Below are 26,329 nucleotides of genomic sequence, written 5' to 3' on the forward strand. Positions count from 1 at the left end.
GATGTCCAGATGTTAATGTATCTATTATATTGTGCTAAACATATAGTTTATTATCATAAAGACCTAATTTTTTTTATTAAACTCAAGAGAATAGATTACATGTTTATTACTTTTTATTAGATTCATAGACCTATTTTGTTTACTACTGTAAACAAACAATCCTTATAATTTTGTAATCTTACTTGATTTCTTACAAAGTAGTTTTTAATTATTTTAGATCTTTTCTCCACAGTATCAACAAGTTTATAGGCATATATTTTTGATCTTAAACCACAAAACTCCTCCGTTATTTTTTCATTACATTCAGCTTTCATTTTACTTGATGTGTTTTCAATTTACTTGAGAAATGTTGTAAAAATTATTTTTTGAGTAACCAGTTGTATGCAATTTATTAGGGATTTGCCTCATATCTTCATTAAAATCTTCTGTTATTTGGTAACAAATTTAAGTTTTTTTCCCCAATTTTGGTTTCATAGGTTTGTAATGAAACTCATACAAACTCGTTTGACAAGTCAAGTACACTCATGCAACTGTAAATCAGCCTCTTAAATCTGAGATTAGATTTCTTCATATAAATCACAGCAAGCTTTCTGTTAAATATTTTTCTTCCTTGGTTTAGCTGCAAGCTTTCCACACTTTTCTGAATTTGAATCTAATTTTATGTTCACTCTGTTTTCAATATTTTCCATTGCTTTTCGAAAAATTTAGTCCTCCATCAGCTTGAAAAAAATCATTTTCAAAATCATTTGTTGCTTTAGTTCTCATTTTTGTATTCAGATCAATATATTTTTGTAGGCAATTAGGTTGGTTAAATTAAAGGATGTATTTATTTGTGTTATCTTCATTCCTAGAAATAAGTATTGTTTAAGATTTCTGTAGCAACCTACATAATTATGTTTGTCATCCAAAATAGTCAATCACTTTTTTCTTTTACTATCAGACACAATTTTATTTTCAGGAGCTAATCGTAAATATTAATGTAAATCATGCAATTCTTCTGGATATTCCATATCACCTTGAGAGCTATATCTAAACTGAGAAGCTTCCAAAATTTCACTTATTTTTCTAAGAACTATTTGGATTATCTCACTCAAATACATAATGTGGCACATATTGACTAACAGCCAATCATAAATTTTTTGCCTCTAAATATATTAAATAATTTGGTTTCTTATTTGAATTGTAGTCTTCCAAATATTTATTATTTGCGTTGACACATTTTTACAACATTTAGATGTACTACTTCTAATAGGTTTTTCAACCATTAACATCATATTCATCATGTAATTGAAATTAAATGTTAGTCATTATTAACATTGAATCCCAAGTTATACCTGGCGCCACTTCTACCAAGATGAATTTAAATTAGAAACTTCTACATAAATTTTTCTAAAACTTTCAAATACATCAGATAACGACAAAAACATCACTTTTGACATATAAACCACGATATTCACTAAGATTCTTTATCCCAATATTTTCCTCAACTAATTTTGCATGTTTGTAATATTCATCACAAATATGACATGCATTCAATTTATTATAAAAGTATTGTTTTGATGGAATACCTGTTTCTTCAAATTTTTTCCTTCTATCAATATCATCATAAGGATAAACACCTTATTAACAACTAAATTTTCTGGAGAAATGTTTCTTATGTTTGTCATTTCATCTTTCTTTCAAATCCGATGGAAGTTTGTCGAGACTTGAAGCCATGAATTAAAGTGTATCGATGAATCTCATTTTCCAGAACTAATATGTCTATCTTCAGCATCTGGCATCAAGTTTATATCTTTTTCATTATAATTGAATTCTTTTCTGAGCAAATCAGCGCTCTATCTGTAGAGAGTATGTAAATAAATTAGTACAAAACTTGGAAGTTATAGTTGTAAATTATAATTATTACGAACTTGACTTATATACGTTTCTATTTAATGGTCAGGATAACTAATTTTACGTTTTTGTGAATAATTACATCTATACTTTGAACATATTTTTGATTGATTCTGTCTTTATTGTTCTTCACTTGCTGATGGCTTCATTTCTTCAGTTTCAGAATATAAATTACCAATTTCTTGAACTACTTTTGTCACACATTCGATGCTTCTTTTATGACAGTTCGATCATCTACATAAAACTGGATTTTGATAATGTCCATCCAAATATTTAATGTAATAACAAAAGCCACTTGGTTCATGTTTTTGATATTTCATTGCATATAATTTTCCTGAATCAAGCTGATAATTATCCATTTTCAAACACAAGCTTTCAGAATCAGCATAAAAGCAAATTGAACTTTCATTGTATATTGATAATGTTAAAAATGTAGGTATCAGTTTTGATCTGGTAATTCGAATTTTAGAGGGTTATTTACTGAACCATTTGGAATATGGCTACCTAAGTTTTCTTTACCATGAAAACGCATTTAACTCATATTGCACATAAATTTCCCTGCTGTATACCACGTTATTTGAGCTGAAATAAGTCGAGCTAACTCTTTTATCCAACAAGAATGTGAGTCATTTCTGTTCTTGAAACAAAGGACATCAGTATGCTTGTCTTCTTCACATCACACTATTTTCAATACATATATGTCGAATATTTTTCGTCAAATAAATAAACATTAGTCGGTACACTAATTCTGATCTCGATCTTTGGAGTATTATTAATCTCAACTGGAATTCAAAGGTTGTAGCTTTTTGATCAGTATCACACCAACGTTTTTCTTTTTGCTAATCCTTTGCAAATCTTTATTTACAGGATATAATTCTAATTTTACTGACCACAAAAATATTTTTGATCTTTATTATTAACTTTTACACAATTTTTTTTTTATTTTTATGGTTTCTGCTAATTTGATGTAAGATGAACATTTAATGGAATATATGTATTTCTAATTGTATTCCTCAAGCTTGATCTAGACTCCAGTCAGATCTTCAAGCTTGAAATTCAGGCATTCACGATATAATCTCTTTTATCACATTTTTGTAATATTTAATCAGATGTTTTCATTTATTTTTGTGCAATTATATGTTATATCTTTAGATATCTTTGTTCTTCCAGAATCTGATGATTTCATCTTAAAATCACAGAGAAGTATAACATTTACATTCAACGCATTATGAAATTTTAAAATTCTAAAATTCTAAATCTTTAATTTCTTCTTAATTTATACACTTATTACTTCCAGTTTGATGTCCATCATCATCAATTTTTATTCATAATAATATTGTAAAATTTATCTTCAAATAATCGCAATTTAACTTTCGTTTTAAATAATTATTATATTAATGTGAAGAATATTTTCCCACATACACAAAGAGATCGTTTATTATACTGATCTTATGATAATCATAGAAACGTTTTTGATATATAGTCCACAATTATCATTCGTATATTTTGTAAATTGAAATTAACAATTGAGTTCCAAGTTTCATCCAGTTTACACTTTTTAGTTTCAATCGCCTCCATTTGATACAAAAAAACACACAAAAAATTTTACAGTAGCAAAATGTTCAAGTTTTTGTAACACTTTCTTTAGAACATTCATTTTCTCTGGAATTAATTCAGATGATTTAACAGAATTTGTACCAAAGAAGGAAAAAGAAGTTGTACTAACTCTTACTAGCTTTTTTGTAAATTCCGTTTACCCATAGAAGATATTTTCGTTAATAAATACAAGATTCCATTAATGTATTTGAATGTAGAAATAATTCACCTGAGCAATCCAGAAAATTGTCTACTTATAATCTCACATACTTATATTTAAAATTACATTCAGCCAATCCTGCATCGAAAAAAAATCACTAAAAAGTAAAAATGTTCTATATGTGTTGACTTCACAATTTAATTTAAAATTTAATATAATCTTGTATTAGATATCAGCTTTTCATATCCAGAGATTAACTGAAATGTATGTCAATTTATCATATTATCTACACATGAAACAATTTCATCATTTGGTCTTTGACATACAGCAGTTTTTTTTAATTTAGTGGCATAAATGTTAATTAATCGGTTATTAAATGTGGTTTGAAATTTTTTATCCTCACCTGTATACATCCATTAGTGATAAAAAGTGTTTTAAATTCTGTCCACAAATAATAAGTTGTCAAATTCTTAATCTGACATATTGATTCAATTCATTCAACTTGTGTCGTTATTGGTACAGATGATTATATTATTTCAACTGATATTTTATTATATAAATTTTGAATGTCATTGATGTCATCTTGAGATAAATTTAAATTTTTTCTATTATAATATGGATACATAATTGATTCAAAAACATTTGTATATTGAAACCTATTTATTTGAGCTTTTGGCATATTCATATCATGTTTCATGAACCATTTCACATCTTATGCCAAATGCATTTCTACTGGAATATTATAATATCTGGAAGAGTGCATGAGCTGACATGTTACCTTTTGCATCTAACAGTCTTGGACACCAGATATTTTTATCAATTTCATATTTGTGTATATGTCTTTAATTTTTAATTAAAATATCAGGTTTATTACTACCACAACAATGTATTTTTGTCTCAGATTAAATGCTGGTTTTGCTATTTGTAATAATTCTTCATTTGCTCCTTTATAATACCATTTAAATTTTTTTCATACTATTTATACGTACTTGTACGATAGCTATCAAATAAGTGGTTTACACTTCCTGGAGGCAAATTTTTAAAATGTAACGTGTTTTCACATAATTCACTATTTATTTCAAGGTAAAAAGTTAAAAAATAACTAATGCTTCTCTGTATACATAATAAATCATCTGACTATTTAAAATCTCTGATACATCCAAGTAACCAAAATCATTTAAATATTTTATTGCTTTACCCTTATGATCTGCAAGTATTATTTCCAACAACAACAGTAAAGGTACTTACTTTTATATATATTTAAAATATAATATCAAATCTGTTTAAAACTTCAGTGGTATCTGAAAAATTTTCATACAACGATTGTCTCCAAAGCGATGTTTTCAAGTCACTGCAGACACCACAGTTCACGAGCAGAACACAGCAAGTGCCATCACCCCGTTTCCCAGAAACTTTGCTCACTGGAAGAGGAGTCAAGATACGCAAACGCGTTTCTCGACTTATCTGTGGATGCTTGACAATTTCTGGAAAGAGTGATGGTCGAAGATTTCGAGGTACGTAATATGCCTATTTCCACAACGATATTCTGAGACCAAATGAAGGCTCACCAGCTACCGTCGTCGCTTCTTCATTTTGCACCCCACGTTCGAAACCAGATAGCTATTTTTACTTTTATATTTTATTTATATACCATCTTCTTATAAAATTACCTCACTCAGTTTTCCAGTGTCTATAGATATATCATTGTCTTTACTCGTCTAGTAATTCTATGACTTTGAAAAACTGTTTTCAGTAAAATTCCTGTAGTGTATCTTGACTCATAATGAATTAAAAGTGCCAGTTTTCGGGAAGACTGCACTGTAGTTCCGTCTCTACATTGTCGCACAGATGACAAAATGGGAGATATCGAAACAGATGACAGAGAGATAGAAAAGCAATTAAAATCGCTCAAAAGAGGAAAGGCCGCTGGACCTGATGGGATACCAGTTCGATTTTATATTGAGCACGAGAAGGAACTTGCCCCTCTTCTTTCAGCCATGTACCATAGGTCTCTGAAAGAGTGTAGCATTCCAAAAGATTGGAAAAGGACACAGGTCATCTCCGTTTTCAAGAAGGGATGTCGAACAGATGTGCAACGTCAATCAGTAGTAAAATTTTGGAACATGTATTATGTTTGAGTATAAAGACTTTTCTGGCGACTAGAAACCTACTCTGCAGGAATCAGCATGGGTTTCGAAAAAGACGATCGTGTGAAGCACAGCTCACGCTATTCGTCCATGAGACTCAGAGGGCCATAGACATGGGTTCCCAAGTAGATGCCGTGTTTCTTGACTTCTGCAAGGCGTTTGATACAGTTCCCCACAGTCGTTTAGTGAGCAAAGTAAGAGCATATGGACTATCAGACCAATTGTGTAATTGGATTGAAGAGTTCCTAGATGACAGAATGCAGTATGTCATTCTCAATGGAGAGAAGTCTTCTGAAGTAAGATTGATTTCAGGTGTGCCTCAGGGGAGTTTGATAGCACCATTGCTATTCACAATATATATAAATGACCTTGTGGATAACATCGGGAGTTCTCTGAGGCTTTTTGTGGATGATGCTTTAGTATATCAAAAGGTTGTAACAATGACAAATTGTACTGAAATTTAAGAGGATCTGCAACGAATTGATACATGGTGCAGGGACTGGCAATAGAATCTCAATGTAGACAAGTGTGATGTGATACAAATACATAGAAAGAGAGATCCTTTATCATCTGGGGGTAGGCGTTAGGAGTGATTTAAAATGTAATGACCATATAAAATTAATTGTTGGTAAAGCAGATGCCAGACTGAGATTCATTGGAAGAATCCTAAGGAAATGCAGTACAAAAACAAAGGAAGTAGGTTACAGTACACTTGTTCACCCACTGCTTGAATACTGCTCACTGGTGTAGGATCCGTACCAGATAGGGATGATAGAAGAGACAGAGAAGATCAAATTGAGAGCAGCACACTTCATTACAGGATCATTTTGTAATCGCGAAAGCATTATGGAGATGATACATAAACTCCGGTGGAAGGCTCTCCAAGAGAGATTTTCAGTAGCTCGGTACAGGCTTTTATTGAAGTTTCGAGAACATACCTTCACCGAGGAGTCAAGCAGTATATTGCTCCCTCGTACGTATATCTTGCGAAGAGACCATGAGGATAAAATCAGAGAGATTAGAGTCCACAGAGAGGCATACCGAGAATGTTTCTTTCCATGAACAGTACAAGGCTGGAATGGAAGGGAGGACCGATAGGGGTACTCAAGGTACCCTCTGTCACACACTGTCAAGTGGCTTGCGGAGTATGGATGTACATGTAGATAGATGTAGGAGGAGAAATGATAAAATCAAGAGATTAAGGTCAAATTTAAACTTCTTCAAAATGGAGGTATTAAAACGAATACATTCATTTTTCAATGAATCACGCTTACATAGTTGTTTCAACCATAAAAAAATAATCTAGAAGTTAATAGCATGAAAGAAGAAAGTTTTCTAATTTTTTTCTAATAAATGGAGTGTGTCCTAGTCGAATCAACAAATATGATAAATATATATGAATTATTTAAGAATAATAGTTGTCAGTTAAATTTAGGAACATGTTTTACAGATATTTGGTTTCCTGTTTTTGAACAAAAAATGTGTTGGTAGCGAAAAATAATCTATCATTTTATTTGATTTTACATTTTCAATTTTGTCCAACGAAAATTGTAAACAAAATATGAAACATAATGTTAAATTCCTTAGAGAAAATAATATTCCATTGGTTGAAATAAAATGCAATGAACAACTTGCCTAAGAATATGAATATGTTCCAAAAGAAACTAAATCCTTGAAGCCAAATAATCCTATACAAAGAAATGGATTTTATTAAGAGTTATTAAATTAAATAATCTGTAATGTCATTTAATATATAACAGTCTAAGGAAGTAAGAAAATATTTTTTGACTCTAGAAATATTTTAATAGATTTTATAAAATATACCTCAAAATACATGGAAATGGTATAACTCATTTCAATAAACACAGTCGTGATTGCTTTTAAGTTATTTATTTTTATCTTTAGATGACCAGTTTCGATCTTTCAAGAGAAAAACTTGAGATCTGACATTCCTTGATGTCTTTAGGAACTGTTGGCCTATAGGAGGTCCAACTGTGCATGCTTGTTCTTCATGCCTACATGAATGGACCTGCTACAGACCAACAGTTCCTATGGTCATCAAGGAATGTAAGATCTGATCATGATCTCATAGAAGATCGAATCCAGTAATCTAAAAATAAAAATAGACAACTTAAATGTAGTCATGACTGTATTTATTGAGGTAAGATATAGTACTGTAAAGATAATGCTCTTCTGGAACAATTTTTCAAAAACTATTAAACTTACAATAGATTTCGAAATTAAACTAAAAATAGAAGAAGAGAAAGCAAGAGATTGCTAGAGAATTGGAAGAAGAAAACTAGAAGACTCAAAAATTAATAATGATAAATTGCAAAAACGTCTGAAATAGAGTTGAAAGGCTTAATCTATATAGTTACAACAAATGTTCTTAATTTGTTTAAAGTTGATGGTTCACATAGAAAATTAATCAAATCAGGATTATCTACATGTAAAACTTGTGATCATCCACCTAATTAAACTTATTTGGTATAGGTCAAAGAAAGTATCACTTATAATCTAATAGAAGCAAAATTTAAATATTTTTTAAAAATTTTAGTATAGAAGATGATAAGGACTTACACAACTTGAAATTTGATGACACTGAATATTATTTAGATTGATTTGTTGATGGTGGAAATAATTTAATGCTAAAGAAATGCGAGGTTTAAGCTATATTAACTTGCAAAATTGGATTTATATACCACCTGAAATAGTTATTCCAACACATATATTGAACACCTCAAATCAAAGATCTCCAAAATACTTTACAACTTATTCTGTAATAATGTTGTTACAATGTATATTCTTTGTACTTTGTGATAATTTGTCTCTTCTGCTAAACGATCCTTGCACCTAATAGTTTCCAGACGCCATATTTGTTTAGAAAATATGACAGCATAAATATGTGTTACAACAGTGAAAAGAAACTGTGGACATTAAAGGTATTCTATTTTATTTATTTTAATTTTACTGTTAGATACATGTTTAGTTTTTTGTCAAAAGAAAGCCAAAACCATGTTCTGAAGTAAAATTTGTTTCCCATTAGACAGTGTCATAGATTCCTCCAAAAATCTCAACACAACACACACGCGCACACACACACACACACACACACACACACACACACACACAAACACATAAACACACACACTTATCATAGTAACAAATGTAAATCCACCTGATTATGGAGGTTCGAACCATTGAAACAGACAGTGGAGATAAATAAAGAGTGACTGGTAACAGTAAATTTGTTGTTTCATTTAATCAGCAAAATTATTGAATCTGAAGAACTGACAGTTAAAGTCAAAAGGAAGGTAACTGATGTTAGATCATCTCAGTGGAGAAGAAAAAAGCAGCCCATGAAAGACTGTTACTCAATATATGCTAACAACGATAAAATAAGAAAAGATTTTGAAAACTTTTATATGATAATTTTTATAAAACAAATAGGAAGAGATAAATATTTAATTTAACTAAAGAAATACTTTAGGATGAAATCAAGTGTAAATATTAGTCTGTCACTTGTAACATTTATAAACAATACATATTTCACCATCATTTAGATTAAGTAAATAATTGACACAACTATCAGTCAATTGATTTACGAATGTAGATATATCAGTCCGATAAGGATAGGAAACAGAAAAATGAGAGTGAATTTTTCTTTGTTGAGCATCTATTAATTTATATAATAAAAAAATTTCATAAAATAATTGCTCACAACCTAGGCATGTTCTTGCTCTGTGCAAAACATCGTCGATCCCAAAAAACAGTTTTTCATGTGACAAAAGCGTCGAGGAAAGCTCAGCAAATGCTACAACCCCAGGTGGTACCCACTCCACCGTCATCTTGGACGATGCATGCAGGCCTTTGGAGTCTAGGGAGCCTGAACCAACATGCTTGGGGGTATCACAGACTCCTGCAGAGATTAAGCTCAAACGCCCAAACTACTTTTCCACCTTTAATGCCAACTCACTTCTGAAGGCTGGTAAATTAAAACAACTTACAGACACCCTCCAGCAACATAAGATACTAACTGCAGCGATTTAAGAAACAGGATTCACAGATGAACATATCTTTGGGTCAGAGGGCTACAGAATATTTAAAGACAAAACTGGCAAACACATTGTAAAAACTATTCCTCATCTTGGCATAGGATTTATAGTCAACAAGAAAATTCTATATTCCACCACAGACCTCAGTTCACCAAAAAGCCGAGTATCTACTATTTCTTTCCAAAGCACAAACGAAATTTACAGCATTGTGAATGATAATGCACCTACCAACCAGAAAACAAGAGAGATCCGAAAGAAGCAAGCAAATTTTGAGAAGAACTAGAAGACCTCCTATCCAAAATCCCAGACAAACAAATCATCATGGTGGTTAGAGATTTCAATGCGCAAGTTGGCAAGGAGAGAAAATTCCAAGACATTGTTGGAAATTACTCAGCAGATAAAAAAACCAACCCCAATGAAGAGATATGTGTGGAATTGTGTAAAGTTTTTAATCTAGTCAAGAAATCAACAGCATTCAGATACTTGCGAAGAAAAAAGAAACCTTGGTCATGCCCAAACTTGAATCTTGGAGAATATCAAATTGATCACGTAGCCATCGCCCAAAAAGCACAACCAGAGGTCCAGAATGTTAAAGTTCTGAGAAATGCGAATCTGGATTCAGATTACTACATTTCAAAGATTAAAATTAAGCTAATTCCAAGAAATTCCAGAAAACACAGGCAAAGAAGATGGATTTGACACGGAAAAGCTGATGTCCAATCGGGAATTCACCCGCAAACTTCAATCCCTAGATCCAGATTGTTGAGACGAATTGCAACAAGCCCTGGTCAGACTGCCAAAGAAACTGTTCCGTTTCTGAAACCGTAGAAGCATTTTTAGTGGAACAGTGATTGTGAGGCAGCAGTGAAGCAAAGACAGCATGCAAGGCAGAGATGGAATGCCAAGAAAAATAAAGCTAACCAAACTAACTTCCTGGTTGCTGCTGCGAAGATCATACGGGAGTGAGGTGTACATTTGAGGAAATGCAATTGATACAAATTGAACAAGACTTCCAGAAGAGAAATACACGAAACTTCTATAGAACTTTTAAGCCCAATCTCACCAAGTACAATCCTCGAAGCCTACACTTCAAAGTTCCAAATGGGAAGCTAGGTCACAATGATAAAGACAACTGACAGATATTAGCGAATAACTTTACAGCTCTTCTGAATTGTGCACCTCCAAATTACACATTTCCCTTTACCACTTGTGTAGAAATGCACCCAAATTCAACACCGCTCACGAGTGAGGAAATCAAGCTAATTATTCACTCACTGAAAAACACCAAAGCGCCAGGGGAAGATTCTATAATTGCTGAGATTTGGAAGTACGCAGGTGATAAAGCAGTAGATAAACTACCAGAAATTATCAGCCAGATTTGGGAAATTGAAAGACTCCCACATAGCTGGAATTTTGCTCAAATTTATCCTCTTCATAAGAAAGGCGACAGAACAGATGTAAATAACTATTGTGGTATGTCTCATATCAACAACCTATATGATTCTGTCGAAAGTTCTGCCAACTGGGACAGAAGAACAGCTAGACCCTCATCTGGGAGAGTATCAAGGAGGTTTCAGGAAGGGGTGATCATGCATCAAACAGATAATGAATCTCAAATCCATCCCTTCATGCCTGAAGGTCAGGAATAAAAATTTTATTGTGATTGTTGTGGATTTCAAAAAGGCATACGACTCGATTGATCGTAAACCTGGCCTAGAATTATAGAAGAACTTGGCCTAGACAAGTAGACCAAAGCCATAATCCAGCAAACACTAACCATGAGAACCTCAAAAGTGAAAGTTAGAGGAGGAACATCATAAGCTTTTGAAATAAAGACTGGAATGAGGCAAGGACAAGAGCTCTCACTTCTGCTCTTCAACTGTATCCTCGAGAAGGTGATTCGTGAGTGGTCAAAGAACTGGAAAACCAAGGAATTAAAAATGATGTCCGGTTGGGCCTGTAACGCCAGAAATGCATATCCTCCTATTTCCATCTATTGTACTATAAATTTTTTCCTTATTTTGTTACCTGAATATACGACATTTCTGTGCCTTTATATACTGTAGTTGTTTTACTATTTGTATATATATGTATGCATCTATGACGATGTATAATTGGTTTGTTTTGTAAATATTATTTGTATTTTTACGCTGGGTCTGGCCTAGGGAAAACTATGGTATCGAACGACTACTTCGATAGGTCGTGTGGAGAAACAAAGTGTTTAGGATCTTTGGTAGTGTTAACTCTGCCGCATGGAGCGCGGGCAGAGGAGGGTCTGGCTGGAGTAGTGCAGTGGAGCAGGTGTGTTGTGTGACACTACCGCGAGTTACCGCGCTTTCGGGGTTGAGCAGCATGTAATTGCGCTCGACTTGCTATGTTAGTTTCTGACATGGTGTCGCGGATGGGAGCGTTAGCTGGTACACATCAAGAGCCCGTTTTGGCTGGAAACCGTGTCGAGAAGAAGGCGCCCCGACATCCAGCTTCCGCAACAGCGACGGCCGACAGTGAGTGACTGACATGGTGTCGCGGACGGGAGCGTTAGCTGGTACACATCAAGAGCCCATTTTGGCTGGAGACCGTGTCGAGAAGAAGGTGCCCCGACATCCAGCTTCCGCAACAGCGACGGCCGACAATGAGTGACTGTCGCCACCTCCTCGATCGACAACTTCAAACCTTCAATCAACCAACAAGGAAGACTGGTAGCACGTAAAGTTTTAGAACTGTATGGCAGACCTCAGCTTTTCAAACTGTTAAATTTTTCTCACTAAATTACAGCAACGTAGCGTGAACCTTTGTTGCTCATTGTCCCAATTGCATTACCAAGCATGGTCCCTTCCTTTTCCAGAATGAACCCGAGTGTCATTGAAATTCAAACACCGGCATTAAAGTAATATCATTCTATTTCACTGCTTTAATTTCAAAGTTCAGTTAAGGTATTCATAGCTGGCTACAATATTTAGATTACACAAGCACAAATTAAGACTGCGAGTTTTTTTACTGTATTTTAGCTTACCTGTGACTGCAGCTCAGCTTGGTACATACTAAATTTTACTATTGTTAATTGTTCACAATCATTTAATTCAAGTTCAAAGTTAAATCTCTTATTTCTAAATTGCGTAGATTCAAGTAGCTTTTAAAATGATTGTTGAGGTAGCCCAAGACTAACCTTATTTTACTGAATTTCGTAGTGCTTCAGCAACAAAGATCACCATTAATTTCAGTTACTAAATTAACTTTCAATTTTCCGGTTTTATTAATTCTTTTGCTAAATTAAGTCAGAGTGTAGCGAAATTTATTACTTCTGACAAATTTTCAGTTTTCACACTACATGTGTCAACCTTCAGTTGCCACGCTTCTAGTGCTAATTATATGTGTAATAACCTTTCTTTTTCAGTTACTATAGTAATTGTCCATAGGACTGGCGACCGTAATTTCCCCCAAATCTCAAATATCTAATTACCGATAGTTATTTGTTAACGTAACGGCCGCACATTTACTTTCTTTATTAACTTTACCCCATTTCAAAATTAATTTCCACCAGTTTCATTTGCATTCTTCCGTTCATTTAGATGTAACCCTTTCCTCCCTCTTTACCGACAGATTAACTTCGGTGACGATTGCTTTTCCCAAATTTCCGTTAATTTTTCACTGTCATTAAGGTCGATAAGTGAGGGGGAGGTTACACGTGGCGACCTGGTGACAGGACCGTCGTCAGATTTGAGGCTGTTCTGGACACGAATTTTGTATTGTGCAAATTTCGTAAAAAAGTACTGGTTACGAACAGGTCGTTACGTCAGCGAGAATAAGTAGTGGGAGTAATCCTAATTATATTTGAGATTTGGCATTTATATTGAAAACTATTAAAATGAGTGAAGGCAACAATTACCAAAATGTGGTAGACTTGGATACGGAACAATCGGTCGAACAGTTGGAAACGCGCACCGCAGTACCCATTGTTCAGGGGCAGGCGGCTAGCATGAAAGACGCGACCGCCGAAACGCAACAAAGAGCAGAAATGGAATTCCAAACTTTAGAAAATCTTTCGGAATCGCAAGTGAAAATCAAATCTGAACCCCTTGATAACGAATACGGGGGGGGACAATTAAAGAGGAAGTCGCTACGGAAGTAAAACCTGTAGTTTCCAGGAATTTAACTGATTTATTGAATGTTTTGATTAACGAACTCAAGAGTCAATCGGCAGAAATTAAAGCTCAGGCTGCCAAGCAAGAAGCTCAGTCTGCAAAGCAAGACGCTCAGTCTGAAAAAATTGAACGGAAGCTAGACAATCAGAAGAAAGTTATTAATGTTGTTAACAACAATGTTGGAGTTGTTAACACAAAAGTTGATAAAATCAAAGAAGATATTGTTGTAATTAATACCGAAATCGGTAATCTTAAACAGGAAATGACAGGCGTTCAGGCGGAAATTGCGAGCGTAAATACTCGTTTTAATTCCGAAATTAGCAGAATCGAGAAAAGTGTAGGAGAAGCAGTTGCTCCGATCATCGAGAATAAGGTGACAGAACAAATTCAATTAGTGAAAAAACAGGATCAACAGAAAGTGGAAACTTTAAAGGTTTTAGTGTCCGAAGTAGATACTAAAGTGAGGAAGCAGGCTAATACCTGCGAAGAGAAAAAGATGGAAGTGGAAACGCTTGCGACAACCACTTGCCAAGTAATTCCGAGAGTGTCGGAATTAGAAAAAAACTTGACGAAAAACAGAGCTATGTGCCAATCTGTGCACATAGTTCGGAATTGTTGACGAAAGAGGAGCGGTTCGACCCCTTGAAAAAAGGCGGTATACACGCGACGGATTTCATTAAAAATTGTGAAAGAGTTTTACCCAGATCGTGGACTAATGAGAGAAAAATTAATGCGGTTATTGACGTGTTGGCTGGTGATGCCAAGCGTTGAGGCTTAAACCTCAACATCACGAACCTGACTTTTGACGAGTTTAAAAATTTGTTTCTGGCTGAATATTGGTCAGAGCAAAAACAACAAAGTGTCTGGCGCGAATTTGTCGTATCGAGGCCTTTCGATGCGAATTCGCGCGGCTCGGTGAAGGAGTTTTGTGAGGGCTGGATTCGCAAGTTGGAATATTTGCGTGATCGCCGCACGGAATCCGAAATAGTCTGGGAACTCTACAAGAAGCTTCCAGATGATACAAAACGCTACGTAGGAAGCAATTACAGGACAATCAATGATTTCCTGGAAAGAGTTGACGACGAAGACAATTGGCGCAATAATCGCGACAGTGGTAGAGGCCGTGGTAACAGCAAGGGGTACCACAGCAACGATAACCATGGGAACAATGCATACCGCAACCATGGCAGCAATAACTACGTATAATGGTTCGGACCGTAATAAAAACCGGTACAATTCAAATAATAACAGGAATGACGGAAACGAGTATCAGACTAACGTGATACAGGCTTCACAGAATAGTAATAACGCCAGAGGGTGTGATAAGCCGCCTCAGCAGCATCCGGGGAGCAGATCTGCTGGGACGAGACAGGGAAACCATTAGCCGCGACGGTGAGGGGCCGACCGGGCGTGGAGAAATTTTGGAGGCCCAGTAAAACAGAAGAAAACCCAGGTGTCGTCGTTCTGAAAATTTCGTATGGAATGATCAACGGCGGGAGAGTGTGCCAGTGTTAAGAGAAAGGAGTGCGCGCACAAGCAGTAGATCAGCTGTAGACACGGCAGTAGAAAATACATTCACTGTCAGTGAGAACAATTTAAGTAGTGTTCCGGAAATCGATTATAAAGTGGCAGCTGTAACACCCACAGCGGAACTGGAGATTGAGTTTAAGAATGATTCGCAATTGTTGAGAGAAGATCAGATGTCGGATAACGCGTCCGTCATCGAGCGAGGGGATGCAGAGAGGGATGAGGTCTGGTTAAGGCAGTTCGGTCGCTTATACGACGAACTAAGAGATTATAGGGGCCTGTACGGGAGAAGTGTTTATGGGGCGCATTCGGGAGGACGACGGTTCAATCCCGTCTCCGGTCATCCCGATTTAGGTTTTCCGTGATTTCCCTAAATCGCTTCAGGCAAATGCCGGGATGGTTCCTTTGAAAGGGCACGGCCGATTTCCTTCCCTCACCCGAGCTTGCGCTCCGTCTCTAATGACCTCGTTGTCGACGGGACGTTAAACACTAATATCCTCCTCCTGTTTATGGGGTGCGCGGGCAGGATTTGCCGCGTCTCGTCCCACAGGAAGATAGTATTTGTGAAGTGATAGAAAGTTCTGGCCCTAACCGGCAGACTTTACCAGAAATAGTTTATGTTAATGGGGAGCACGAGCAAGATTCGTCGTGTTTCGTCCCGCAGGAGTTGGATGTTGAAGTAGTAACGGAAAGTTCTGGCCCTAACCGGCAGACCTTACCGAAAGTTATAGTGGTAGAAATAGCCGACCCATCCGACGCAAAACTCCAGTTTAAACATTGCGAAAGTATTAATGAGAAAGATTACGAGAATTTTAGTGATAACCGGACACGATTGGTAGAAAAGCACGTAGATTACAGCGTGTATGGAGTTAGAACTGACGTTATATGGTCAGACGGTAGCAGTGTGGGTTGCGCAGATCCAGAGGAAGTAATTGTAGATACTACTGGCACATTCTTCCAGGTAGATTGGCAGATGAGACCAAAGAGGAATCAACGAAGGTGACAATTAGTGAACTGATAGCAAAGCAACACTCACTAGTTGACGAGTTACAGGAAAAGGTTTCGGTATTGGAGGCGAAGCCACAGACTAAGCCTCAGGACAAACGTGCTGAAATTAAAACTGTATGTGAACAGAGACTGAAAAAGCCGCCAGATAAGCTGGATTTAGGATCAAAGCCGGATGGTTTTTTCTGGAATGACCTGGATATAGACGAGGATTTACTGTGGGAAAATAAAGAAACAGTTGAGGACAAGTGTAGACAGAAAGTAGTGTCTGTTAATATGCACGGCCTACAACTAAACGTGTTGATTGACACTGGTGCAGAATTGAGTGCTGTATCTGGGAAAATATTTGAGTTACTGAAAGACAGACCTGGTATCGTAGTTATCCCAGTAACAGGAGTGAAAATTATCGGTGCTACTGGGAAGGCCAGTAAACCGGTCACAAAACAGATTTTTGTCAACTTCGAGATATGTGGGGCACGATTTGAACAAGAGTTTGTCGTCGTGCCAGACATAACTATGGAAGTAATTATCGGGTTAGATTGGCTATTAAAGTACCGTGCAGTGATTAATTGCGAAAGCAAAACTTTTACATGTACGTCACAAGATAAAACAATAGTAGTTAGTTTTGACGAGGCAGGAGATGGTGTGCATAGGCAATACCAGCCTATACACATTGTTAACTGGCCGGATGCCATTGATGTAGGTATGAATTTCAACTACTGTTACGTGAGGAATCTTGGCATTGACAATAGTGTAGAAAGAGAATCGGAAAGTATCGTAGATCGTGTGTCAAACGTAACACACGAACAAAGACGAGGCCTGTAGAAGTAATAATGAGGAATAAGAGTGTGTTTTCAGACAAACCGGGACTTGTGGAAGAGATAATCAAATTCCATTCACGGATTGACACTGGTATTGGTGTGAAAAAAGATCGTTTGCGAGAAATAATGAAGCTAAAAGCCGATGCCCGCATACGTCGTCATGACGCTAAAGCGCGTTTTGCTAAGTTTGCAATCGGAGACTTAGTACTTGTAAAAGCTCATGAGAAATCGAGCGAGGTAGACAATGAAATCTCTAAATTTAAGTTTGTTTATAGTGGACCATATAAAGTCATTGGTATACCTCACACAAATGCTTATTGCTTAGAGTATCCAAGCTTTGGAAAACTATTAGGTATACGGAACATTGTAGACTTGAAATTGTACCAACCTACGATTGATTAATACCACAACATGGGTAATTTGTACAGTATGTAAATATAGAGTGTAAGATTTAAGGATTTGCTAGATTGCCATTCTTTTGCCTGACCAAGAGGACATTAAAGGAGTTGTAATTAATAAGTAATTAATTTTGACTAAATGATTTAAGAGTAACTAATTATTAATCAACTGAAAAATCCTAGCTGCTAGTTTAAGTTTTCAGCTGAGTCACAGTAGATTAAAGAATGTAAATATGATTGTGTAACTAGCAGTAAGATTTCATAAACATGTGATTTACTAGTCATTGCCGATGTACTTACCGAGCGAGGTGGCGCAGTGGTTAGCACACTGGACTCGCATTCGGGAGGACGACGGTTCAATCCCGTCTCCGGCCATCCTGATTTAGGTTTTCCGTGATTTCCCTAAATCGCTTCAGGCAAATGTCGGGATGGTTCCTTTGAAAGGGCACGGCCGATTCCCTTCCCCATCCTTCCCTCACCCGAGCTTGCGCTCCGTCACTAATGACCTCGTTGTCGACAGGACGTTAAACATTAATCTCCTCCTCCTCCGATGTACTTAGACGCTGTTTTAAGTTTCAAGCTAGTACATGCGTGTGATGATGGACAGTGTCGAGTTATCCACTGTGATAGTGTTAATGGACTCCATGAGATTACTCGGGAGTGAGTTTTTCCGAAAGAATTCAGTGAAACGGACGTTCTGGAAATGCCGTTACAAGGGTAAGTGAGATCAAGCGTGCCACACAGGCGGGCGCAACAATACTGGCGAGGCTGAGCCGCTGTCGGCTCTTGTGCCGCTGTCGGCATTTTTTCTACTTGAGGGTACGGAAGGCGGAGTTGTTTTTCTTCCCGGACAGCCTATGTGAAAGAATTCTGTTGTCAATATTTATGTTTTTGTCGATCTGGTGTATATTATTTTCTTGTTTAGCGTTAAGTGGACTCTCATGGCGAGAGTATTAATTATGAAAAGGTTATATAAAATGTGTATTCTACGTAATTAATTATTAATTTGCGTATTTTGATATACCTGATATTTATGACCATGTACTCTGGTTAATTTTGTAAATAGTATTCCATTTCTTGATACTGTTAGAATTTTGATTTTTTGAATAGCTAAACCATTTTCTATGTTTTCTATGAATTTTAATATGTTGTCAAACTGTTATCTTTTGTGTAAGATGACAGAGTGGAATAAGATTAGGAGTGTCTCCACTCAATTATTATGGTCTAAAAATTGATTTATGGTTAATTAGACGAATGCTAAATTTTGTTAATGTTTTGAGCATATGCATTTCTGCTGTTTCTTTTTTGGGACATTTTCTGAGTCTGTTTAGGTTACACAAACATCCTCAGACAATGTGGGGCACGTGTAACGCCGGAAATGCATATCCTCAAATTTCCATCTACTGTACTATACATTTTTTCCCTATTTGGTTACCTGAATATACGACATTTCTGTGCCTTTATATATTCTAATTGTTTTACTATTTGTATATATATTTATGCATCTATGTGGATGTATAATTGGTTTGTTTTGTAAGTATTATTTGTATTTTTACGCTGGGTCTGGCCAAGGGAAAACTATGCTATCGAACGACTACTTCAATAGGTCGTGTGGAGAACCAAGGTGTTTAGGATCTTTGGTAGTGTTAACTCTGCCACATGGAGCGTGGGCAGAGGAGGGTCTGGCTGGAGTAGTGCAGTGAAGCAGATGTATGGTGTGACGCTCCCGCGAGTTGCCGCGCTTTCGGGGTTGGGCAGCATGTAATTGCGCTCGACTTGCTATGTTAGTTTCTGACATGGTGTCGCGGACGGGAGCGTTAGCTGGTACACATCAAGAACCCGTTTCGGCTGGAGACCGTGTCGAGAAGAAGGCGCGCCAACATCCAGCTTCTGCAACAGCGATGGCCGACAATGAGTGACTGTCGCCACCTCCTCGTTCGACGACTTCAAACCTTCAATCAACTAACAAGGAAGACTGGTAGCATGAACCTTTGTTGCTCATTGTCCCACTTGCATTACCAAGCAGGGTCCCTTCCTTTTCCAGAATGAACCCGAGTGTCGTTGAAATTCAAACGCCAGCATTAAAGTAATATCATTCAATTTCACTGCCTTAATTTCAAAGTTCAGTTAAGGTATTCATAGCTGGCTACAATATTTAGATTACACAAGCACAAATTAAGAGTGCGAGTTTTGTTACCGTATTTTAGCTTACCTGTGACTGCAGCTCAGCTTGGTACATACTAAATTTTACTATTGTTAATTGTTCACAATCATTTAATTCAAGTTCAAAGTTAAATCTCTTATTTCTAAATTGCGTAGATTCAAGTAGCTTTTGAAATGATTGTTGTGGTAGCCCAAGATTAACCTTATTTTACTGAATTTCGTAGTGCTTCAGCAACAAAGCTCACTATTAATTTCGGTCACTAAATTAACTTTCAATTTTCTAGTTTTATTAATTCTTTTGCTAAATTAAGTCAGGGTGTAGCGAAATTTGTTACTTCTGACAAACTTTCGGTTTTCACACTACATGTGCCAACCTTCAGTTGCCAAGCTTCTACTGCTAATTATATGCGTAATAACCTTTCTTTTTCAGTTACTATAGTAATTGTCCATAGGACTGGCGGCCGTAATTTCCCCCAATTCTCAAACATCTAATTACCGCTAGTTATTTGTTAACGTAACGGCCGCACATTTACTTTCTTTATTAACTTTACCCCATTTCAAAATTAATTTCCACCAGTTTCATTTGCATTTTTCCGTTCATTTAGATGTAACCCTTTCCTCCCACTTTACAGACATATTAACTTTGGTGATGATTGCTTTTCCCAAATTTCCATTAGGTACATGCGGTTTAATTTTTCACTGTCATTAAGGTCGATAAGTGAGGGGGAGGTTACAGGCCACAAGAAATAATATCTTGAAATCGATTGTCTCGCTTTTGCAGATGATCTTGCAATTTTTTCTGATTCTGTGGAAACAGCTGAGAGACAGATTAATGAGCTTAACGTACCAGCACAGTAGACTGGCCTCCAAATTTCATTTGCGAAGACCGAGTTTATAACGAACATAAATTCACCACCAAGGGGGTTTTTAGTGGGTCAAGGCAAAATTATGCGAGTTGAAACGTTTAAATATCTCAGAGAATGGATAACAGCTACCTTATCTATGAAATGAGCCTTCATGTGATGCATAAACAAAATGGAAATGGCATTCCATTTAATCAAAAACATCCATGACAAACGATCAGTATCAGTCAATGCAAAGTTAAGGCATTACTGCAGTGTTATCCATACGGAGGTCTTGTAGACTTCTGAATGTGGACGCCAAGGAAAGGAAGATTTTGAGAAAAATCTTAGGTCGCATTAAACAGAATGGCGAATATAGAAGACGTCATAATCATGAACTGTATTCTCACATAGAGAAGATAACCGATACCATCTGGAAAAGAAGGATTATGTTTTATGGACATATGACCCCAATGAGCCCTGGAAGACTCACCAATCGTATGATCACCTACTTTCAGGAGAAGAAAACAAAATGGACCTGGTTCACAGAAGTGGAGAAAGATCTTAAAGAAGTGGCGATCACCCATGATGACGTCCCACTCAAGGAGAAACGTATGGCGTGGCAGGGTTTCCAAGAAAAGCCAAAACTAAAAACAGGAAAGGCTTGGACCCAGTAGAGGAAGGAGCAACTCAAAGAACGAATGTGGGAGCTCTGGACAAACATCAGAATGCATAAAGCAAGTCAGTTGAAATAACATGGTCCAAAGATGACCTATACGAAATGAATGAATGAATCAATGAATGTGTCTTTATTTGCCTATCTATTATGTGAACTAACAAATCCTATCCATTTTGTATGAACTCTGTCATCTTTCTTTTTATAACTTTTTTTACAATATGTAGATCTGGGAATTACGTTTTTAGTAGTTCATGCTCATAAAAATCTCCTTTTGCATCTTCCAATTTTCATGAAACTGTATCTGAAAATATAACATCTTGAAGTTCATAAATATCTATTGACCAGTAGACTATAACCTTTTTCGAAAATTCCTTGCAATTTGCTTGTTCTCACTTTATCTCAAAAATCTGGTTTGAGTTTATACACATTATATTTAATTTTAGACACATTTAAAGTAAATTTATTTATGTCTATTCATTGCACTTGTATTGCCAAATGTTTTGTATTATTGTATACAAACAAATTTTTTAACTAAATAAGTCCACTTGTAATTACATTGAAGGACATTTGTTTCCACTTCCTTACTTCATTGTTCTAGTCACTCTTTCAACAACTGATGCCCTTCATTCTTTAATGGCTAAGAAATGGTCAACTTTATATTTTTCCATAAGTACCTGAAAATCCTAGTTGTAAAATTTTACAACAAATTCTTTCCTATTATCTCTTTGAAAATTTCTTGGATAGGTGGCTAATTTTTTCAGAAGCTCCCCAAATATTTTTACCTCTCTTATCTTTAGCTGGAACAACCCAAGCAATTTCTTAAAAAGCATCAAATACAGTTAAGAAATATTTATATTACTTATTTATTTTTGAGATCCTTTTAATTTTCCAGAATCCATTTCTACTACACCTGATAGCCATAAATTCTCAATATCGGGTAAAACAATATTTCTCCTTTTAAAAATTTTCTCATGGGCCCATATAATAAACAAATAACTTTGTCACTGTGTTAATGTTAGAGACATTTGCAAATTTATGAAGCAAATATAGGTTTTTTTGGTTTATAAACCATTAAAATTCCTTTAATTCTATCACATCCATTTTTACTTATCTTTCAGTGAGCTGATAAGTTTCAGTAAAATTTTTTCACTTAAGACACCACATATAATTGTCGCTTTATATAGATTAAATTTCATCAAATAAAATTATTTTTACATCAACTGGGATAATTTTAATTCTGTCTATGCACTGCTATTGATTATTATTATTTACTTCTTACAAATTGTCAAATACACTTAATGTACTATCAAAAAGATTAAATGTTCAATGTTTTATATATTTTTACCAATGACATTATTATTTCAGTATAGCATTATTCTCAAAATTATACGTGTCGCTCATATCCTGTTATAAATGAAAATCCAATTATTTGTTTATCATGTATCTTTCTTTATAAAACAAGAACGAAAGCCGCACAGAGTAGCCGTACAGTCTCAGGTGTCTTGTCGCAGTCTGTGCGACCCCATTGGAGGTTCGAGTCCTAATTCGGGCATCGGTGTGTGTGCTGTCCATAGTGTAAGTTAGTTTGGGTTAGATTGAGTAGTATGTAAGGTTAGGGACCGATGATCTAAGTAGTTTGGTCCCGTAAGATCTTACAACAATCAATAAATTTACATTAACAAAATCCTTTGCACAGTTTTCTGACTCACTGTTTGGATTATTAATATATTCATTAATGTGAGTTATCATTATGAAGTGAATTAATTATTTCCTTAAGATTTGAATTAGTGACATAGTTATTAAAGTATGTTAAAATATGTGATTATTCACATTTTGTAACTCGATTACTTAATTAATTTTTAAAATATCTTTAGCTTGCTACATCTTTTTTATCAGTTGGCTCATTTATGTCTACTAATCATGTGTCATTAAAATCAATTTTATTGTCAGTTCCCCGAAAAATGTTACTCAATTCATTATGAAAATTTTTGACTAATTTTTTAAATGTTTGAATTAAATCCTTTTTTAACCTAAATTTTGATTATTTCTAATTGTCTTAACTTTGTTTTTATGGTAGTTTGCATACTATATTTTTCAAAAACGTCCATTATTATACTTAAGATACCATTAAACTTATAACTATCTGACAATAGTTTTAACTCAAATAAACACAAATAACCATATATCACATCATAACGATGCATTTTTTCAGTATTGTAATATAATTCATTTTGACCTAAATACTTAATTACTTACTTTGGTATATTACCACCAAACAAATCAAGCCAGTGTTTACCAATAGTATTTTTAGTATCTAAATTAACTATTCTAGATTCAAATTTTATTGGTTTATTAGAAAATTAATCAATCATAAAAACACCAAAATGTGTTTAATTTTCAGTTGTTTATCGAGATTTTCTATATCAAAATTACTTAACATCTTAGGGAATACACTCATAATTTTTGCACACTTTTTTAAACTCAAACTCTTTCGTTCTAAAAAAATTTCATGTCTTTTTGCTCAGCTACTCTTAATATTTTTGTTTATTGTTAACTGATTTAGCACTAGCTGCTGCTCCACCAGCTAATGAACCAGTAACTCCTAATGCAGTCAATAAAATCGGTTAAAAACGTCCACCACGTTTTGTTAAACACGCTCCTTCTTTCTTTTTCGTTAAATATTCAACAATTTACTTTTGATAACAGGAATATCTAAAGTTACATGCAAATTTCCATCAACTTTTTTATTGCCCTGATGGGCTTTTGAAACTTCATTTGTGACTCTCTTCCTTTTTTGAGCATCAGTTAATAAAGACCAGTAATACGGAACTGATCATTACTAATTATAATTTTAATTCATTTGACTTTAGTTTTTCCACTCTGTAGCAAAGAATCATCATTGGTGAAATTATTGATTTACATAAATTAAAAAAATGTAAATAATTTAGTATCACCACTTTCCAATCATAGTTACAATTTCCTTTTTCTGTATTTTATTCCTCTAAGTGCTTTTGCAGCTAATTTTACTTCAAATGATGCATTTTTTCATCATGATGTTTCTTATTTTCTGGTAATTCTTCACCATGAATTACAGCTAATCTCGAATCTGTCACTGAACTCTTTAACATTATCAATTCCAACACATTCAACTACTTTCACTCACTCTTCTGAGCAATCTGTAACTGGTTGCCTTGATTTCGGAAAATAAACTTCAAGAATTTCTTTTATCAAATTACTCTATTTAATTCCAATAATTGATTTTCTTTTATTTGGGTTCTTATCAGAACATAGAGCTTCTGCATTTAATACTACAGGGTGTCCATAAAGTCCCTTTACAATTACAAAATTTTATTACAATGGCAGTTGTTAAAATGTTTTATCAAAATTTCATTTATTGTAATAACTGATTACTAAAGTTTTCATATATATTAAAATTTTGTGTTTCAGATATGCTGTTGATGGAAGGAACTGAACCTCTATAAAATGACAACTCCTCGAGAGAAGGCACAATGTGTGTCTGGTTTATTGAGACAAAATCGGATGTTCAGACACAACGAAGAATGGAAGAGATCGATCATTGCGCCCTTCAATCCGTGCATGCCTCAAAAAATTTATGGAGACAGGAACAGTGTTGGATAAAGAGAGGTGCAGGCGACCAAGAACATCCTAGGAAAACATCGATCGCGTGTAAAACATCTTCACTCGTTTACTTACGAAGTCCATCCCCACTGCTGCCAGACAGTTGCAACTAACACTTTCAACTGTGCGTAAGGTCCTCCACTTACAGTTGTACCCTGACAAAGTGCAAGTGTTACAGGCACTTGAAACAAGTGACAAGCCAAAATGAACAGTTCGCACTTAACATGCTGGAACGCCTTTTGGAGGATGAAGCATTCCTCAAGCGAGTTTGTTCCAGTGATGAGGCAACTTTTCACGTTTTGGGGACATTAAGCAGGCACAATGTGAGAATCTGGGGATCTGTACAACCCCATGTGACTATGGAGCTTCATCACGATAGTCCAAAAGTGAATGTGTGGTGTGAAATCATGTGCAACCGAATAATTGGTCTATTTTTCTTCAACGAGTCAACAGCTACTCCAGATGTTTACCTCGACCTTCTGACCGAATATGTAGCACCACAACTGATTGACTTACAACCAACTACGATTTTCCAGCGAGAGAGTGTACCACCACAATGAGAACTGCATGCTCATCGGTTCCTCAATGAAACATTTCCAGGCAAATCGATTGGGAGGAATGGGCCAATTCCTAGGCCACCGCGTTCGCCAGATATCACTCCCTTGAACTTTTTTAATGGGAGTATGTGAAAGATATCGTGTATCAAACACAGATACGCGACATTTCTGACTTGAAGAAAAGGATTTGTAATGCCATTGCCACCACTGATGAGACTATGCTACAGCGAACATGGCAGAAAATCGAGTACCGTCATGATGTGCTTTGTGCAACTAAAGGTGCCCATATAGAGGTTTATTAAAAACTGTCAAAAAAACTTTTATAAATTCTGATTACAATAAAAGGAATGTCGTTAAAATATTTCAATAACTGAAATTGTAATAAAATTTTGAAGTTGTAAAGGGACTTCATGGACACCCTTACGTCTGCATTATTTGGCAATTCGATAGAATCAAATTTTGTATATATATCATCTATAGTAATATAATCTTCAGATGGAAAATTCATAAATGCATCTACATCTACATCCATACTCCGTAAGCCACCTCACAGAGTGAGGATGAGGGTCCCTTCAGTACCTCTATCGGTTTTCCCTTCTATTCCAGTCTCGTATTGATTGTGGAAAGAAAGATTTGCGGTATGCCTCTGTGTGGGCTCTAATCTCTCTGATTTTATCTTCATGGTCTCTTTGCGAGATATACATA

The sequence above is a fragment of the Schistocerca americana genome, chromosome X (assembly GCF_021461395.2).
Source record: "Schistocerca americana isolate TAMUIC-IGC-003095 chromosome X, iqSchAmer2.1, whole genome shotgun sequence".
NCBI lineage: Eukaryota > Metazoa > Arthropoda > Insecta > Orthoptera > Acrididae > Schistocerca > Schistocerca americana.